General features: G+C 41.5%; 1 long non-coding RNA gene across 1 annotated transcript; it reads left to right on the forward strand.

Moving 5' to 3' along the window:
• Positions 1-7,030: 7,030 nt before the first annotated feature.
• On the forward strand, positions 7,031-10,740 carry LOC308289841. The gene is made up of 3 exons (XR_013962268.1): positions 7,031-7,073; positions 8,636-8,775; positions 10,270-10,740. It is a non-coding gene; the product is annotated as an uncharacterized lncRNA (long non-coding RNA).
• The last annotated feature ends 11,373 nt before the right edge of the window (positions 10,741-22,113 follow it).

A 22,113-nucleotide genomic window follows, 5' to 3' on the forward strand; every position in this document is an offset into this window, starting at 1 on the left:
GTGTCCACACAGGTCAATAATGTCATACTTTTAACTGGTGCCACCCATCCTGACTCAAGAATGATATGCTTGCATTTAGGGATGGAAATCGGAATCGGCCAATATAAAAAATCGGCAGGTATGATATCAATCCGGCCGAATCGGTGACCGGCAGGTCACTGACATAAATACCGGTTTTATGCCAATTGTGTCTATGGCACTGCACAGCATGATGCTCTGGTTCCTTACCTTTGCAATGTAAGGATATATTCCATAATCCTGTGTCAATGTCGTCTCCAAAAAGAAGGGGGGAAAAAAGCATGCGTCACCTGCTTTCCTCCTGCCTAGTCCAGACGGTCATATTAGACTGGATATTGTCTGTGATTTTGGATATTGTACTATTGTAATTGATTTGGCATTAGTGTTCTTCTAGCTTATTGGTACTGAAATTGAAGTATGTCTTGTAGGCCTACTTGGCCTGAAAAGGGATCGATATCGGAAAAATCGGTTTTGGCAGTTTCAGACCTTCATAAAAGCGGTGGATCGGTATCGGCCAAGAATTTTGCAATCGGTCCATCTCTACTTGCATTATGATTAGGGTAGTTTTTATTTAGTTCTTATTTCGTTTTCATCAGTTAAAAAAGGTCATAGTTAGTCATAGTTTCAGTCTACGCTACTACTCCCACAGTTTTTGCGGCAGACACTTTATGTCAAATCAACCGGCTTCATTGATCATGTGCTTGCATCTAAGAGATACGTTTTATAGTATAATTTATATACATTTTTTGTGAATTAATTTTCTCCTTTGAATGGGAAAAAGGGAAAAAAAAGTTTCCACCTACGCAGTACGCATGGTCTATACTTTCTCATCAACGTATGTATTGGTTCACCTGAACGGAAACCACAAGCATGAATGAACACAGATTGACTGGGGCAGCATATCAATGGTGTTACCTGTTTATTAAGCTATTACTATCGACCACAACAAATGAGACATCAGTTGAATGTGTTTGGGAATGGACATCATGATGAGACAACACATTATTTTGATGCCGTGAGGGTGAAGAAATGAAACTCGGAAAGACTCTCTCTGACAAACCACAAATCATTTGACCTTTCCAGCAAACAGAGAACTGAGACAAAGAAATAAGGAAGTGAAATCTCACTTGTGTCACATGTACGGAACTGGGTGGAGCTCTGTCATCTGAAGAAAGAGAACTCGTGGACTAACCACACATCATCTTGACGAGACATTTCCAGCAGAAAGAGAACTAAGAACAAATAAATAAACTAGGTTACTGAAATGTAAACCATTTTTATACTTATTAAACTATTGACTTATTGCCTTTGCATTATTTGAATTAGGGGTCTAAAATAAGATGAAAAGGCAGTGGCTAAATCTTATGCCCACAGTGAGACTGTTGGGGCCCAGACTGTTCTAACCTTCTTGAAAATTATTGACCAGTTATTTTGTAGTTCCTCCACACAGCTGATTCATATCACTTAACAAGCACCATGTATTCATAATAGATAAAAAATAACATCAGAAATCATAACCAGAAATAAGACTCAAGACAGCCGTTTCTGATGAAGGCACTGTATTCCAAGGTACAGACAGGGGTTGATTACAGATACATTAAAGATGGTAAATGGTTCATTTATATAGTGCCTTTATCCAAGGCAGGGACCTGCTGGCCATTGGGAAAAGCGTGACAACTCCCGAACGGCCGGTTCATTCCCGCCCGGTCCAGGCCGGCCATTAGGAAAAATACAAATAAAATGTCGGCCTTCGTTCCATTTTTGGGCCTGGGCGGCCAACAAAGTAAATCGTCACTGTCGGGCAGAAACCTCGTATCTCCAAGTTTCAAATTTGTACATTTTTTTGCAAAGCAAAGCCCTGCTTCATCATACAAGGCCGTCGCACAAAAGTACTGAAAACAGCAGATCTACAAGCACACAACGCCTCGCGGTGCGAGGCGTTGTGTGCTTGTAGATCGGCTGTTTTCACTAGTTTAAATCATTTTTAAAATGATAAATACAAAATAAACGGTTTTGGACATACAAGGTTTCCACCCGACAACGACGAAATATAACTCATGTAACTGGCCCACTGGCTTGTCACTTTGTCACAAATCTTTGAGTAGCAGCAGCGCTATAGAGAGAGATCTCTCTCTATAGCGCGCAATGAGGGCCTCTCCAACTCTTTTTCCCGGGCTGAATCAGGGGCCCAGCACGTCCCCGCCCATTCACACACATATTCACACACAATGGCAGAGGAACAAAAAGGCACCAACCTGCTCACCATGCAAGAGTCTTGCTCAAGGACTCTTCAACACTAACTCTGGGGGAGCCCGGGATCGAACTGGGAACCCTCCGTGTCCTATTGACGGTTTCTCTACCCCTGAGCCACTGCCGCCCTGATGCAGAAGATGCATTCTGGGTTCCTACTCCTAATTACAGAAATGGAGACAGCTTTTAACATGTTATTATCTCAAGGATGTTTACACAAAGGTCAGGGATCCCCCGTGGGATAATAAAGGTATCTATCTATCTATTAGTTTAGTTTAGTTTAGTTTAGTTTATTTGATCATTTCATACTTTTATACAGGTCATACATTCATATAATCATTGTTACAGGTGATCAAAAGGAATAGGCAGAAGCTGAAAGCTTGTGAATGCCTATACGTATTCATGAATTAAGACATTGATTAGTTATAAGAGTGTTAAAAAATGATCATAAAAATAAAAATAAATAAAAATAAAAGAAATCTATCTATCTATCTATCTATCTATCTATCTATCTATCTATCTATCTACCGGTATCTATCTATGTTTTCATGTTGATATCTTCACATGAGTCTAAACGTTAATATCCAGAGAGGCGTCAGCAGGATGGTCATGAGTTCTTCTTCTTCTTTCGTGTATCATCGTCCTTGATAATTGGTTGGCAACATTTTATTTCACAAGATTTCCTGTTACTTATGATACAGTGTGGGCACACAGGAAACTTGTGGATATAAGTAAGTCCTCACTCCACTCCTCCACTGACCACACATTGAACAAGACACTTCTCTGACTGACGTCTCTTCAACACTTTGAAACAGTAGGTATCTATGCTTTTATTTTATTGTCTTTATAATGTAGACATGAAATGATTGCTATCTAGAATATCGTCGTTGTCGGGTGGAAAGTTTCAAATTTGTACATTCTTTCACAAGTAAAGCCCTGCTTCATCATACAAGGCCGTCACACAAAAGTAGTGAAAACAGCAGATCTACAAGCACACAACGCCTCGCCGTGCGAGGTGTTGTGTGCTTGTAGATCGGCTGTTTTCACTAGTTTAAATCATTTTTAAAATGATGAATACAAAACAAACGTTTTGGACATACAAGGTTTTCACCCGACAACGACGATATAGAGCTATTTAACACATCAAGGCCTGTGGCCGATTCCACAAAATGCCTTGTATTAATCAGAAGGCATTTCTTAAACCTCTCAAACGTTTTGTGCGTCAAGAACCCCCCAAAATGATAATGCCAGGAGACCCCCAGAAGAGAAGATTTGTTTTAAATATGTTACTTACAAAATGTCGAAAATGTGTAAAATGTCTCGTGCCGAGCATGGCGGATCTACAAGTAGGGGTGTAATGATACATTTTAAAGGAATAGTTCACACACAAACACACACACACACACACACACACACACACACACACACACACACACACACATACCTTTAAAACACACATTGACCTTTTAACAAGGAATTTGCGAATGAAGCTTGGCTTTTTCTACCGAAATAGATCATGCTTTCCATGGCCTAGAGGCTTATTGAGGCACTGTTCCTCTCTGCTCTGGATTATGGAGACATAATCTATAGAAATGCATCAGCTACCACACTTAAATCATTGGACTCAGTTTATCATTCTGCACTCAGATTTATAACAGGTGACAGCTATAATACCCATCACTGCATACTTTACAATAAGAGGATGGCCCTCCCTCGTGGCTAGAAGAGATCAGCACTGGTTTTTATTTATTTATAAAGCCTTAATTGGGAGATTACCTCCCTATTTAAACTCACTGTTGAAATGGAGAACCATTCCTTATCAAACGCGCTCTCAGGACTACTTGATCCTTGAGACTCCAGTTGTCTCCACTGAATTTGGGAAAACTGCATTCAGATTTTGTGCCTCAGATACCTGGAACACATTACAGGCTTCACTCAAGTATAAATCTCTTGTTCCCCTCGGACGTTTTAAATCGGACATATCAACTTTGGCAAATCAAAACTGTATCTGTTTTAATTGATATTGATAACTCATGTTATAGAAATTTCTTTGGATCATTAGTGTTATTTACATACTATGTATTCTCATTTCCCTTGCATATTGTTGTTGTATTTTGTATAACTATGTTTTTGTAAATCTGTTGACATTTTTTGTAATCTCGGCACTCCTGAAAAAGAGGGCACCAGCCTTCAGTGTGTTACCGAGAACTAAATAAAGGTTGAAAATGAAAATGAAAACACACACACACACACACACACACACACACACACACACACACACACACACACACACACACACACATCACTTATTTTTATTTTCTGTTAATTACACATTTTTTGGTTGTGTTCCCGAGCCAATAATTTGCTAATGATGGAAGGATGCTAATGTCTCCTACCAGAGACTCCGCAAGTCTGAAATTAATAATGATTACTCTGCCGGTCAGTGGCGAAATTAGACCTTATTCCCCATGGGTTTTCAGATCAAGGGGGCCCTGATCAAAGGGGCCCGGGTCTGTTGTCTTTGCGTGATTTAAGCGCAAACTACAATGATTAATCCACAGATTAGGAAAGTAGGGCCCTGGGACCCCTAATATATTGGAAATGACAAAATATATATAATATCCTAGTATGAATTTATGTAGATATGGGCGCATTTTTTTTATTTAGGCCTATTAAAAACAACATTTATTTTCACCACTAGGGGGGGCCCTTGGGTTTTTAAAACCCTATCAAATTACGCTTGTGCTGCCGGTCATCAGATGTAGGCTAAAATCTCACAGCACGTCACTTCATACTGCATTGCAAGTTTGTATACATTCTCTTCGGGATTTGTCTGGAAAAATGTATGCTTTCTTTTTTTACATAAATCTTCTCTTCTTGGGGTCCCTAGAACAAACCATTTTCAGATGGGGGTCCATGGATGGGGGATATTGTTTTTTTCTTTTGCTTGTTCAGCTCCCAGGCCTTGATGCCACCTCCCCAGTCCCCACATACTGTATACCTGTAAAACAATAAACATTTCATTCACAGAGAGAGTGAAAATATCACCAAGTCATTTTGAAAAGTCTGGTTGAATTTGATACACATCCATAATCACAGACTAATCACGCCAAGGAGGTTCCCCTGGCAGACCCCCGCCCTCAAAACCTTTTTCCCTCTCTAAACCAAATCTCTTCACCGAAAATAATTGTGAGCCTTATTGTGACCTTGTTATTTTCTCATCTTTCTTTTCTTTTTATTTCTTTTGCTCATTTTCGATGAACAGGGATGTTGTTAATGTAAAAAGTTCACAAAAAACATTTGGCGGCCCACCTTTAGTACCTCTGAGGACCCCCCTAGGCGTCCCGAACCCCCTGTTGTAGAGATGTGGTCGGACAGTGTTAGGACACTACTTGAGTATTTTCCTCTACAGTGTTATTGCAGTTATTTGGAAGAGGAAGGAATGCATGGAACTAGCCGTGTGTTTTGGTCAGAAAGAGGATGTTGGTCCCCCAAAGTCTATTCAGTGGTGAATGCCAGGGAGTCTCACATCACCCCACACTGCTGTCATTCTTTAACTGGCTCATGACTTTATTCTCTTCATACAATGCATCCAGTCATGTCCAGCAGCCTTAGACCTTCCCCTATACTGTCATGTCCACACAGAACAAATACCACCCTGAATCTGTAACTGCACTGTTCCTGTTTTGGAAATGATGGGCACGGGTCATTCAGCCATTTCCCAGAAGTACAGTACAGTCACGCAGAGAAGTTCATAAACTGTGTGGCAGCCCTTCATGCAACGTGAAAATATTCAAAGGTTTTTGTGAGGAAATAACTCACACTTTCTAATGTCATCTGACCAGTGTAATAAGTAAATCATATATTATTACTGTATTAACTCCACTGGCTCCCCGTTTGGTTTTAGAATAGATGTTCCCCTCCATATTTATCTGATCTAATTGAGCCCATCCCAACCAGAGCCCGAGATCGGCTAACCAGTCGCTCCTTGTGCCTGATATTCAGTACAAGACCCAGACTATGGAACACCTGGCCACTCCACATTCACTCTGCTCAGTTGTATTTGTTTTGAATGAATACTTCATTAACAGTTTGCAAATATTACAGTGGTACGATACAATGTTGCTAAAAGGATAAGACAAAACTACCATTGTGGTCCATGTACTGTATGTGTTTTTTTTATGTTTTAAAGACACACATCAAAAGCAGCGTCCAATTCCTTCCCTATGGAAGTCACATGGTTTTGAAGAAGCAACTTCCTTTACGGCTGCTTCATGGTGGGAAGGGCAGAGTATCTGTTTATTAGGGTTTTGAGCGGTGGTAAACCGCTCCTATTCATGGGTTGCATTTGTAGTCCTACGCCAGCCATTTTGAGGACCAACACAGGTGTTTTGATTAACGTAGAACATTGGTTCTATGCCAATCAGACACATTGAACACCTGTGTTGGTCCTCAATATGGCCGGTTTAGGACTGCAAATGCAACCCATGAATACGTGGCTGTGCGTGTGTCTGTAGCCTTTTTCCTCAGCGTTTTGCCATGGCAAAATGTGTGTACGTAGCATCATGTTTGTCTAGTGATCTCATATGTCGTATGTCTGTAGCCTTTTTTCTCAGCGTTTTGCCACAGCAAAACGTGTGTGTGTAGCATAGCCTTTACATCCTAGACTGTACATCCTAGACTCAAATCCTAGTCTGAAGACGTTATGCAAGCACGACCACCGCTCACTTCACATTGGGTGTGGTTTTTATATTTATTTCCCCAGATAATAAAAGGTGATCATTCGTGAGGACACATCATGTACAGTGAGTATACCCCACCCACATAACTTTATTACTTTCTTTTAAGTACATTTTGATAGCAATACTTTTGTACTTTTACTCAAGAACATTTTTAATTCCTAACTTTTGCTTGTAAGGGCACGCCGCACTTTTATTCTACCCATTTCTTTTTCACCCAGTGTGAATTTGTCTTATGTAATCCTGGGCGCTACTCTCCCTCTGCCAACCTGGGGAGAGCAATGGACCTCGTGCTTCCTTCTATGAGTCCAAGCATGTGGAAGGAACACGTTATTCCAACCAGTTCCTTTCCCCTCCATCAGGCTCCTTGGCTGGTCAGGGGGAGGCAGTATAGAGACCAGGATTACTGCATGTTTTTTGAACATTCCACACAAATTCCACACAGAAAGGCCCTTTTGCCAACCCTACCTAGGGTGTGGGCACTGATTACGTGGAGGAGAGAACACACCCCCCTGCGCCCACAGTGTCCCCAGTGGGAATCGAACCCCCAGGACCTTCTAACCCTTTGCAAATGCATTTCAATAGGAATGGAGCAGTTTGAAAAAAATCTGCTCAATTTCCATTGAAATGCTTTTGCAGAATCTGCCAGCATAGGTAGAATAAAAGTGTGGTATGACTGTGCCCTTAAAAAGTATTTCTACAATCCAGTATTGGTACTTTTACTTGAGTAAAAAATTAGTACTTTTCCAACCACTGACTACTACCGCCACGCCCACCTTGCATCCAAAAATCTTCAAAGATAGCAAACATAGCTGATCTACAAGCTAACAATGTATTGTGAGCTAGTAGATCAGCTGTTTTTACATTGTTTCAACTCGTTGAATATTGCCCCCATGTGACTACTCCCAGGGACGTGCTGGCCATTGGGAAAAGCGGCTTCATTCCCGGCCGGTTCATTCCCGGCCGGCCCAGGCCGGCCATTAGGAAAAATAAATAAATAAAATGATGGCATTCGTACCATTTTGGGGGCTGGGCGGCCAACAAAGTAAATCGTCACTGTCGGGCAGAAACCTTGTATCTCCAAGTTTCAAATTTGTAAATTTTCTCGCAAAGCAAAGCCCTGCTTCATCATACAAGGCCATCGCACAAAAGTAGTGAAAACAGCAGATCTACAAGCACACAACGCCTCGCGGTGCGAGGCGTTGTGTGCTTGTAGATAGGCTGTTTTCACTAGTTTAAATCATTTTTTAAATGATAAATACAAAACAAACAGTTTCCACCCGACAACGACGGAATATAACTCATGTAATTGGCCCACTGGCTTGTCACTTGTCATGATCTGAAATGGCAAATCTTTGAGTAGCAGCAGCGCTATGGAGAGAGACCTCTCTCTATAGCGCACAATGAGGGCCTCTGCATCTCTTTTTCCTGGGCTGGGGGCCCAGCACGTCCCTGACTACTCCATTACCAAAAAAAGAATACTTGCTTATGGGAGAACGCCCTCTAGCGTTATCACAGAATCAACACCTTACAAATTCCCAAATATTTTCATAGGTAGGGTAGCTGAGTCTGTCATCCAGCCGGGGCTAAGACTAAAACTAAAGACATTTTCTCTATATGCAACTCAGACACAATGGAAGGAGGGCAATCCACCCAGAACATCCCATTGATCCAAACCTATGTTGAATCACACCTGACCTGGTCATTCTTCAACACGTTCTGCTGCTGTTTCCCACTGGGCATCATTGCTGTCATCTACTCCAACAAGGTGATGATTAGTGTGCAATTACCTCTAAATCCACACGTTTCATGTATAGAAACCTTTTCATGTTTTGTCGAAAATGAAAGCCTTAACTTCATCATACATCGGGTGAAATTGGTATCCCGACCTAGCCTTGCGTAGCCAGGCTTACTCATCTGCGAAGAGAAAAGCCTGGTCAAGATATGAGGCAGAGACTGTTCTAGGAGGTGGGGATGAATATTTGCGGAAGTTGTCTTCTTTTCACAGTGCGGTGTCCCTGCAAACGTATTCCCCGCTGGAAAAAAATCGTGTCTACGTCTCCTGCTCCGTCAGTTGCGCTCACAATAAACAATATACAAACAAAAACATTGATTCAGGCGATATTACACCTATTAAGAGCAACCCATTTAGTGCTCCAGACGTGAACGGGTTAAAATGTCCAGCGTGCCTCTCGCAGGCTCCATCCGCGGCCATTCTCTTATTTTGAAGGCCAGAAGTCCATTGCGTAAACATTTCCGGTTTGACGTCATGACGTCATTCAACGGAAGCGATCGTCACCCCATGCCGTTGCTGTAATGGCCGATCGTTGCCTTTGTTATTACGTCATTGTAGCGATAATCTAATGCCATCCTTGGCTTTAAAAGTGTTTTTTGGAGAAAATGAACATTAAAGATGAGATCCACCGTCGGCCTCCATGTTAAGGGATTACTATTTTGTGCATGTGGATCCGTGATGATGATGAATCGGCGAGTCCAATCGTGCCAGGACTTTCCAACGGACCGTAGGGTAAGAGTGCCAGCGTTACTCTATATACAGTATTTTACGCGAGTATACTCGGGATCGGCACTCTAAATACTCGAGTATTTTTCACGAGTATACTCGGGATCAGCGTTAAATGAGTTAAGAGCGAGTTAAGAGCTACAATCAATTTTTGTTTGTTTTTTTTCGCTAGGGAATGTAAACAGACCCGCACTGCATGACGTAACTTCTGTTAAACGCAGCACTTCCGCTAGAAATCTTGGAACCAAGCGGAAGTCATATCTTGGCCAGGGTGATCCCGACCTGAAAATATATGTTCTGTTTACTAAAGAGCTAGACAGACGGGGAGACCCCTGTTACTGAACAAACACTCTATATCACTGTGAATATAGAGCTATTTAACTACAACAACAACTAGACTGCACTCAGTCAAGATGCCAACTTGCGCCTTGTGCATTCGTGGCCATATATGGCCTACATGTGCGCCAGCAGAGCGTGCAACTACTGACACGACGCGACGCGTTTTGAGCTTAGATAGCGTAGATCGGCTATTTTTGCTACTCTCACTGGAGATGAGAGGTTTTTGCTCGACAGCAACAATATGCCAAGGGATGTGGCCCTCTGGAGTGAATGTGGAAATATAGTGGCCCTCTCTATCATCAAAGTTGCCCACCCCTGACTTAGAGCACATCACAAAGTATCAGAAAAATATGAAAATATCTGAAAACGTATTTCTGAACATTTAATATACTTTTTTTACAGGCGCAAATGTGCACTCTTGTAGGGCAGACTGCAGCCGCTCAGCAGGCTTCCAGGACGGCTAGGAACCTCAACATCGCTTGTCTGGTCCTGGGACTGATTGTACTCGCCTTCTTTATATATCTGATTGTTGAGAGGGTGAGAAACCTTCCACCTTTTACGCCCCCCCAGTGACTGGGGGGCGTGAACTTTGGCAACAACCTGCAGCGAATCCACTCCACTCCACTGTTGAGATTTTGTGTTATTTTGCTTCCTAAACGTTTTCTTTAAAAAGAATTCTTTAAAGGCTGTTTAATCAAAATGAATTTTTCCACATACCCAGGGGGAAAGAAATCTCCACTTCAGTTGCAGTCATATACACCAAACTTTTCAGTTTTGTTCTTATCTATATCCTGAAGATTTTTACAGAAGGATTTGTTAATACAGTATATAATTCATGGCCTGATTTACGTCACGTTATTCCTAAAATCATAGGATTTATATGCCTGTTGACAATATTTTCTGATTTATGGAGTGATAAGAAGAGATAGCTAAAATCCCCCCTGTAATTTGTTTTGTCTGTAATTATGTCAAGAAAATGAAACAAGTTCTGAACCTGGCTTTATCCAGTATAAAGATTTATGTACCCGAAATATATGCAAATTAGGCATTATATAGCACATAATGCCTAATTTGTATATTTAAACATATAACTTCAGAAAACTAGTAAATACAGAAATGTTTACTCTAGTCACCTGCCATGTCTCGCCTTGTCATTGCAGCCCGACAGTATAACTAAGTACATTTACTTGAGTACCTGTATTGATGTATTAGCTTGCTTATTATAAATCACTATGGATTAAGAGTGAAACTCTTAAAACTGTACCTATTCCTATGCAAACTTCTAATAAATACTTCAATCAATCAATCAAAGTTTCAATTTTTCAATTGAGTGCCTTTTTGAGTGCCTTTGGCCAATGATCGAGAGTTTCATTCCTCTGTAGTTTTCATGATCCTCTACAATACAGACTACCAGTGACATCATAGTTAGGCAGGTTAGGTCATTTTAAAAACATATTTCAAATGTTTCATTCAATCATGGTGAGAACAATGCATGCTAACTTCCCAGGAGGAGAGAGTCTGCAGCTTCTATTGGAGAAGGTAGAGAAGATTCTCCACTGATGATGTCACTGGTGGTAGGTATAGTAGGTTTCTGAACTGTCCGCAGCAGCAGCCCTACTCTGATCGACAATGGGATAAAAAATAAAAATGGCACCATATAATAATGAGCATTAGTGAGGACCAATTTTATGAAGATAGCTAGGTTGAAAGTGGTTGAAGTGGTCCTTTAAGTCGCTGGTTCTCAAACTTCTTTGATTGCAGTAACCCCTTATATTGATTTCTACCCTTTACCCTGACTACAGCATTTTGCTTATAAAATCTACATCAAAAGTCCAAGTTGGCAGTTGCAATGCCAATATGTACAAAATAAAACAGCATAATGGCAAACAAACATTGCTTTCTATTCAATAACAGTTGTACTAGTCAAGATAGTGATGTAATTTGGTTTAACAATTTACAGATGAGAAGGTTCACACAAAGACTGTCAATGTTTTGTCATTACCCATAACGGTAAAATACATATTCCCATGTTCTATACTGTACCCCCTGCAGTACCCCTGTTCACCCCGATTTGGGAAACACTGCTTTATGTAATTTGTACTTAATTTGTACTTTTGAATTCTTCCTCCAGTACTTTTAACTCAATTACAGATGTAATTTAACCAAGTACAAGAGTCGAGTGCTTTGTCCAACACTGATGAAATGTCTGATAGAATGCTCTGCCAACCAGAGCCCTCCTGTTTGAACCTAAACCACACCCACCCAGTAAAATGTGGGACCCCAACTCAACACCCACCAAACCTATTGCATCCAGTCAGACATCCACAAAGAAAGTGCAGCATACAGTACGTCCACTATGGCAGAAGAACGCCAAAAGACCCCTAATTTGGAAACGTATCTGGGATGGTCCATCTTCAGCACTCTATGCTGCTGTCTGCCACTTGGAATCGTAGCTATTTGCTACTCCAGCAAGGTAGGTTATTATTCTATAATCACACACGCACGCACGCACGCACGCACGCACGCACGCACGCACGCACGCACGCACGCACGCACGCACACACACACACACACACACACACACACACACACACACAATCTGTCTTGTTTGCCCTGCTCCACACTGATTGCACGCAGCTGCGACCCCTGCCTGGGTGCATACCTGTTTATTTCCATGATTCAGAGAGACCCGACCATTGATTATTAAAACTCCTTAATAGTGTGTGCCTTTGCCTTTCATGTGCCCAGGTCTCACTGCAGCCGTTCACTGATTGACAGGGCACTGCAGCTAGTGTGTGTGTGTGTGTGTGTGTGTGTGTGTGTGTGTGTGTGTGTGTGTGTGTGTGTGTGTGTGTGTGTGTGTGTGTGTGTGTGTGTGTGTGTGTGTGTGTACATTGCCAGATTTACACTGACTATATTTAAGTCAGTTGTTTCCCCTGACCCTGCGGTCCCTTCTCGCCCTTAAGGCGTCTTACTTGTTTATAACATGTAGAACTAAGTTTCTATGCAACATCGGCTTTAGTTCTTAGTAATCTGTGGGCCATCATGCCATGAATTGGAATAAACCTAAGTTAAATATGATGAAATAGCTACAGAAGATAATATGATTAACTACCCACATTCATTTAACACACAAACAAAAGTCTTGGTAATGAAATTGACTGATTGAAAAGTCTCCTGTTCATTGCCAATCTCCCATTACACCTGCAATCACAGGGCTTTCATTATTTAGTGTTAATTCTAGAATCCTATTCCTTTTGAAAGATTTATCTACGTTAACAAGCCATGGCTGATTATGTGAATAATGTGAATGTTGATTTGGGATGGATTATTTGTTTAACGTTGACCCACACAACTGTCAGTTACTGTATAGAGTAGGGGTGGGCGATATGGGGATAATTATCGTGGAGACGATACAAAGTCTCCACGATATGCCTTTTCAGAGGTATCGTATATATCGTGATACAATTGAGAGAGCCTTGTAAAAAAATCCTGTTTAATTGTTAATACAGAGATTCATTGCAGAATTCAATTTAAACCTGCATTTTGGTCTAAATCACTAGTTCTCAAACTTTAAAATGTCAAGGTCTCCACTTAACTCAGACAGTATACAAATGAAACCAAATGGACCCGTAAGGGTCCATTTGGTTTCATTTGTATTCAGAGTTACATACTTAGATAGATAGATAGATAGATAGATACCTTTATACTTGTAAAGTTCACTTTAGACCTCCCAAAAGGAACCCAGAGAGACTAGTTTTTGTCAAGTCAAGTAACAAAAATAACCATGAAAAACCAGTGTGAAAAAGAATTGTGATAAAATCATGTATCGTGATACAGCTTGGGAAAATATCGTCATATTGTATTTTTCCATATCGCCCACCCCTAGTATAGAGTATAGAAATGTGTTGTACGTTCCAGAACCCCCTCAATGAACCCACTGAAACAACGGTTAAACTGAATCGAATGAATTAAATCGTAATTCTTGCAAATTGAATGTTAATGAGCACATGATTTGAAGACATCAGACTCAACGCACTGTTTTGCTTTGCTTTTATTTTGTTCCAAGGCGCAAACGGCAATTAACAACGGTGATACAGCTGCTGCTATGAAGGCGTCAAGCAATGCCAAGAGAATCAACATCGCTGCTGTTGTCTGTGGACTTGTGATTGTTGTCATCTTCATCTACATCAGTGCCACCCAGGGCCAGGGATAACTTGGTCCTGTTCAACTAAAGAGTTCCTTTTCATGTTTCTCCTCGCCACCATTTGTTGGAATATCAAGTTTCTTGTTCCCATGCGATCTTCTCGTCCATCATACATGCAGTATACTGTACCTCGGGATGGCTAATTGGAACCAGTTGTGCGTGTGCATGCACGTGCACGTGCACACACACACACACACACACACACACACACACACACACACACACACACACACACACACACACACACACACATGCACTCGCCACACACACAAGTTTGTGAGGAGATCAAATTTTAGACCTGTTGTGAGCTTGTCTAGATCGGCTTATTTCCTGTGCGCAACACTGCCAAGCAACTAACCCTCAAGCATAATTCTGACCCCTAAACCTAACCTCTAAATGCCTAACACTAATCCCAACATGAATCTGGTCCTAATTGTAGGCCTAACCCTAACAACATGTTTTTAATCACTTAATTGCCCAGAAGCCTTATGACCTTGAACCTGGCAGGCTTATGCAAAGCCTAACATGTTATTTAGATCAGAGGTTCTCAACCTGGGTGTCGGGACCCCCAGGGGGGTCCCCAAATTATTTTGGGGGTCCCCAGATGATTAACTTATTTGCAACATTGTTTTCTCACTCAACAGTAAACAAAGCAACATAAAGTTTAAGTGCACATTTCTAAAGTGACAATTTAAGGACTTTGTAATACCTCTAAATAAGTCTAAAATGACAAACTAAACATTGGCTAACTGTCAAATATTAGAGGCAGAAATTGTGAAAATAGCAGATCTACATGCTCACAATGCTTCACAACGCGAGGCGTTGTGAACGTGTAGATCAGCTATTTTCACAATAGAACCGTGATACAAAATGTAATGCCTCAACTCTCAGTGCTCGTCAGTGTGGGGGATCCCCAGTTAAAATATTATTATTTTGGGGGTCGCGGCCTGAAAAGGTTGAGAACCACTGATTTACAATAGATAGCATGTTATGTAGACTGATGCCAGGTCATTTACAGTTTTATAGTTTTGAATCTTTCGATGTACAGATTCTATTTTTTATATATTATACTGTTTAGACTGATGATAGGGTCTTGGTTTACCTATGATCCTGGATTACTATTTCTATGCATTTGATGTACTGTATGTGTGTGTGTCTATAGCATGGTAATGTCTGCTAAATGCTTAGATTGTAAAATTGTAATTGTAAATTGTAACCATAAAAACAACCATTTTGTTAGGTTCAGGAAAATAGTTCTCAATATCCATTTCTGAAATTCTATTATATATACTTTGGCCCTCACGTATAGTAATACTAGTACGACACCCTAAGGACGAGAGCACTGAGACCACATGAGAGACATTCCCAGATATGGGCTTATTATTGATGATCAGGGATCTCCATATATGGACATAAAAGGGACAATGACGGCCATATATGGAGCGTGAGTATGTGACCTGAGGCATGACTGACTGACATGAAGCGGAGGTTTTGATACTAACTGCTCCCATCAGTCAAGTCAAAGAGTAAACACACTCCAGGCACTGAACTCTTATGGTGTGTTATGATAGAAAACACATGTAAACCATGTTCATCTCCAACTTCAGGAGGAAGTTATTGGCTGGATGTATGATTAAATGTATTTTCTTTTTTATTTGCAATTTTGTTACAATAAATAAATATTGCACCATCAACCAGGGTGATCTTTTTTATTAAAATCAACACTGAAATAAATAAATACATAATTATAATGAAATACAATGCATCTGCAACAAATGTGTCCTATTTTTAGTCTTATTTTGTCTCATTTAGTCTGTCAGACCAATTCTCTGTATGCTCTTCCATGTTTTCTGTTCCCTTTTTGCATATATTCTGCATAATTCACTTCCTTTTTCGAATAATTACACCAAAGAGGATCCCCTGGCAGACCCTGCAACCTTGATACTTAGTAAAATTGACTGGCTCTGTACTTGGTCTGCTCTTTTATCCCGCTTTACACCAAATCTCTTCACTGAAAATTGCCGATCTATAAGCTCACAATGCATCGTGACGTGTTGTGACCTTGTATATCAAGTTGTTAATGTAAAAACAAAGTTCCTATGACAAAAAGCATTTGGTCTTTAGTACCTCTGAGGACCCCCCTAGGGTAGGGGTCCAGCACCCCCTGTTGAAGAGCTGTGGACGTGGAGTAGGGAGTGTCACAGCTTGAGTATTTTCCTCCACCAGGGGTTCCCAAACTTTTTTGTCTCAGGGCACCCCATAAATATTTTTTTAATCAGAGGGACCCCTACATTATAATTTTCACGCCCAACACCTTATATTATTTTATAGCATATCGTCGTTGTCGGGCGGAAACCTTGTATGTCCAAAACCTTTCCTTTCGTATTTATCATCTATAAAATGTACTAAACATAATGAAAACAGCAGATCTACAAGCACACAACGCTTGTAGACACAACGTTGTTTGCTTGTAGATCGGCTGTTTTCACTAGTTTTGTGCGACAGTCTTGTATGATGAAGCAGGGCTTTTCTTTACCAAAAGACGTACACATTTGAAACTTGGAGATACGAGGTTTCTCTCCGACAGTGAAGATATTTTAGTGATTATGTTCCGAGGAAAACGTTGAGATAATTGCCATTTTGGTTAGAACTGACTGAAAATAACTTTGTACTTCATGTTTAAAATGATACAAAATATTATTTCAAGTGTCCAAATAAATTCCAAACATTATCAAATTATCTCGCGGCACCCCTGGACTGCCGTCGCGGCACCCCAGGGTGCCCCGTCACCCACTTTGAAAACCCCTGCTCTACAATACAGTATTATTCTGTTATTTGAAAGAGGAAGGAATGCATGGAACTATAGCTGTGTGTTCTGGTCAAAGAGAGGATGTTGGGGTTTGGACGTGTAAGTGTGACCCAAACGCTCAGCAAGGACGAGGCAATAAAGGGTTAAAGCCCACCCGGGCGTGTTTATTAACCACAGAGTTAAACGCACAAGGTGCGGGGGGGCAAAGGCAGAATGGGCTCTGCTGCAGCTCTGCTGCAGCTCCGACTCGGTCCGGGCCGGGGTCTTGAGAAACTGGGAAGGAGCTACTGTATAGGAGAAGCACGGTCAGCAATAAATCCACAAGAATAGAGTGCACTGCCACTGTGTCTAGAGTGAACAGGCTATTAAAGAGCTCTGCTAAACTGGGAAAGCTAGTCTGCAAGCTGTACTTAAAGGTGATACACCATGAAATTTCACTTTTCCTATTTTAAAACCTTTTTTTGGGGTCCCACTAGCACCTTCTATCCTCACAAAGTCCCATTTCTGACCGTTGTGTCTTTCTCTGGTTTTGAGAAGGCGAAGGTTAAAAGTATCCCACGGGTTCTCAAAACAGGCTATCCAGATTTGACGTCATCATCGGCCGTTTTTGGGGGGGGGGGGGGGCGCAGTTCAGGCCAAAGGTGGTACTGCCACGGGTTCTCAAAACAGGCTATCCAGATTTGACGTCATCATCGGCCGTTTTTGGGGGGGGGGGGGCGCAGTTCAGGCCAAAGGTGGTACTGCAGCTGAAAATGCTCTGAGAGCCATTCAAAAATGAGAGAGGCTCTCTATTCAGGAGTGGTAATTTAGCCTCAAACCTTTTGAAAAACGTTTTTGGGACATAAACAATATGACATAAATACTTTTTAAATGCATGGTGTATCACCTTTAAGATGAGGATCCGGTGCAGAGTTGTGTGCCGGGCCAGGATCTTGTTAGCCTGGGATCGCTTCCAATTTCGGGGTTTGATCAACTCGTAGCGACTAGCAAGACTACTCTAGGCGGTTTACCTCGGCACTCTAACGCTGGTGAATGCTAACCTGGTGAAATGCTAACTTGCCAAAGCTGGTGAATGCTAACCTGGTGTTAAGATTGGGGATGTTTCAGAATGGAAACCTGCCCCAACACTGGGCTACTCGAGCATTTTAATTGGGGAAACAAACAAAGTGATGCCGCTTCTTCTCCCTGTTTCCAGTTTAGGCCACGCCTAGACCGGATCAAACGACCCGTTGTAAACCAATACCAGGCTTTCCTCCGAGGTGGAAAGACTGCTGACGCGAGGTTGGGATCTTGTTAGCCTCGGAAAAACCCAGGCTTCATTTGGCGATCGGAAGAAAATGAAGCCTGGGCGATCGCGTTATGATCACTGTTGGAGGAAGTGTAGAATTTCCCTAACCAATCAGAGTTGGTCCCCCAAAAGTCTATTTAGTGGTGAATGCCAAGGAGTCTCGCATCACCCCACACTGCTGTCATTCTTTAACTGGCTCATGGCTTTATTCTCTTCATACAATGCATCCAGTCATGTCCAGCAGCCTTAGACCTTCCCCTATACTGTCATGTCCACACAGAACAAATACCATCCTGAATCTGTAACTGCTCTGTCTGCACACTGTTCTGTCTTTCCTGTTTTGGAAATGATGGGCATGGGTCATTCAGCCGTTTCCCAGAAGTACAGTACAGTCACGCGGAGATGTTCAAAAACTGTGGGGCAGCCCTTCATGCAACGAGAAAATATGCAAAGGTATTGTGAGAAAATAACTGACACTTTCAAAATGTCACCTGACCAGTTTAATATAAGTATCATATTTTATTGAATTTAAATATGTATTAACTCCACAGGCTCCCAGTTTGGTTTTAGAATTGATTTTAAGATTGTATTGTTCATTGGCCCCTCATTATGTATCTGATGTCATTGAGCCATATATCCCAACCAGAGCCTTGAGAACGGCTGACCAGTCCCTCCTGGTTGTGCCTGATACTCAAACTTGACTATTCTAAATCTCTCTTCACTGGCCTCCCAGCATGTGCACTTAAGCCTCTCCAACTGATCCAAATTCTGCGGCACGGCTGGTCTTCAACCAGAAAAATTCTCACATCTCCCCCCTTCTCCGATCCCTCCACTGGCTCCTGGTTGCTACCCGCACAGAATACAAAACAGAAAACACTGATGCTGGCCTTCAAAGCAGCCAGAGGTACGGCTCCTCCATACCTCCAAAACCTGATCAAACCCTACAACCCCACCTGTTCACTCAGATCAGGTGTTTTGATCAGCATTTCAGGTGTACTAGGTTACCAGTTACAAATTGCAGACAGGTGTTCTTTTATGGCGATTTTGAAGGAGGTTAAGGAGGAGTCACATTTGGTAGTAGACTTTTTTTTTTCTTGTTTCGTGTCATGTTCAATTTATTTGCTTCTTTCTTTTTAATGATTTTTCTCTTTTCTTGGCTGTCTGTATTTTTATATGCTCTTTCTATACCTTGGTTCCACCTTGGTGGTTGGAAACGTGCTATATAAAGAAAGTTGATTTCATTTGATTAACCCTAATAGTGCCTATCCCGAACAAGTCCGGGATATTTTCAATCCAATACAATATTTTATTTGCTATTTTACTTACCCTGAGCTGCTTGGACCAACGTGGGTGGTCCTGGCTCGTCCAGCGCTTACCAACGAGAGACGCTAGGTCGTCCGACGATTTATTCCATTGAAAATGGTTTAAAATAAAGTTTAGAGCCCCCCCAAAAAAACTCAATCTATACTGTCGTCGGCGCGACGTATTCCAGGGTGCCTATCCCGATCTAGTCCGGGATATTTAATAAAATGAATTATTTAATCAGAGGCCTCAACGAAGCCCCGGTCTAAATTTCCATCCATGGCCGGGGCTTATGCTTCATTCACACTACAGATATATAGTTGAACTTTTAGCTTGGTAATTCAATGTAATCTCAATGGAAACCAGCTTTAAAGCTTTCAAAGCTTTGTTCTGAGCATCTCCTGCATCTTTAAAGCTGGTTTCCATTGAGATTACATTGAATTACCAAGCAAAACGTTCAACTATATATCTGTAGTGTGAATGAGGCATTAGACTCGGCCATCCACAGGCCGTATTCGCGCAAAAGGCCGCATCGCGCCGCCCACTCCAATAATAAGTCACATCTTTAGAGAGGATTTTCTCTGAATTGTGTTCCCAGACCAAAGAGAAAGTTTTTTTGCGACTGAAATAGCTTTAGATCGGGCTTCTAAAGGGGTTAGCAGCGAATGACTAAGTGTAAGCTAACTTCCTCCTCTCGTCATACATAACAGTGGCTGGAGTGAAATCCCAAGGCACTTTGGGCAGTGTCGACGGAAGCTACAGCGAAGGCCTAAGGAGATATTTCTGGCACTCTAGCGGCCACTTGTGGCCCGGGGCACTGTATGAGTTAAGCTGTCTGAATGTTTTATTTTTGCCAGACCCATGAAATGGGTAGGGCCTACATAAGCAAATGTCTGTCGGTCCGGGTTTTCTATATAAAGGGTATATATGATGATGACATGATGATGACATGCCTATAAAAGGCATGATGTCATAAATGATGATGACAGACAGGGGGTCTGGCACAACCAGGTTGACCTGGTCTAGTTTAAACTATACAAACTCATTTGCTGCGCCCTCCCGAGTTTCCCGAGTTATTACAGTACCCCCAGAATGCCATGGCCCAAGTTTCCTGAGTTTTCCCGTTTTTTTTTTGTTTTTTTTTCAAAAATGTTTTTTGGACCTTAAAAAAATTATTAGGCATGATTCCAATCGCAAAATTGCATGTTTAACCCCCATACCAACCACATCTTTCAAAATGGCAGCCATGTTTGTTTACATTTGAAGAAAACAATGGCTTCTATCTCATGAATGCCTGAACGGTTTTCCAAGCGGACTTTTTGGTTTGAAAGCTGTGGTGCATGATCTAGGCATGGGCGTGCACGATCCGTGCACAAAAAATTTATCTGTGCACTAAAGATTACATGGAATGGCAGTGTGGAACTTGGCGGCCATTTTGAAAAGGCAATGAATGAGTTTGTTCACACACTTTCCAATAGCTTATTTTTCTTTTCTTTCAATATTGTTCTCAAGCTGAAGTTCAGATTACTTACAACTTAAACCTTACCCAAAGTGCAAGATGGGAGTCTTCCCAGAATGCCTCTGGTTGTGTTTGTAGTTGTTCTTACTGTGTTGTTATTTGTAATGGGGAATGCTTTTGCAGGAATGATCTGTTATGGTGGTTAATGTCATTGATCATATAGTCAGTCATGTAATACTTTATTTTTGGAGCTGTGTGGAACACAAGCTCCCTATACGTGGCCGTGTGTGTAGGTATGTATGTTTGTTTGTATGTGGGTCTGTATGTAGCCTGTATGTAGCCTCTGGTGTAGCCTGAGTACCCTGGGTGACCAGAGAGGTGCTGTTGATAACCCTGCCCTGAGCATCAACTGCAATACACACACACACACACACACACACACACACACACACACACACACACACACACACACACACACACACACACAGTCACATCCACATGATTGGTAGATCTAATTCTAAAACCAGTCCCATCCCAATGATTTTTAGATCTAATTCCATCGGCAGTTCCATACCATAATTTGTAGCTCTAAATCCATCACCTGTCACATCAACATGATTTGTAGATCTAATTCTAAAACCAGTCCCATCCCCATGATTTATAGATCTAATTCCATCAGCAGTTCCATACCATAATTTGTAGCTCTAAATCCATCGCCTGTCACATCCACATGATTTGTAGATCTAATTCTAAAACCAGTCACATCCACATGATTTGTAGATCTATTTCTAAAACCAGTCCCATCCCCATGATTTGTAGATCTAATTCAATCGGCAGTTCCATACCATAATTTGTAGCTCTAAATCCATCACCTGTCTCATCCACATGATTTGCAGATCTAATTCAAAACCAGTCACATCCACATGATTTGTAGATCTAATTCTAAAACCAGTCCCATCCCCATGATTTGTAGATCTAATTCCATCGGCAGTTCCATACCATAATTTGTAGCTCTAAATCCATCACCTGTCACATCCACATGATTTGTAGATCTAATTCTAAAACCAGTCACATCCACATGATTTGTAGATCTAATTCTAAAACCAGTCCCATCCCCATGATTTGTAGATCTAATTCCATCGGCAGTTCCATACCATAATTTGTAGCTCTAAATCCATCGC

This window comes from Nannobrachium achirus (assembly GCF_963921795.1).
Source record: "Nannobrachium achirus genome assembly, chromosome: 8".
NCBI classification, from domain to species: Eukaryota; Metazoa; Chordata; class Actinopteri; order Myctophiformes; family Myctophidae; genus Nannobrachium; species Nannobrachium achirus.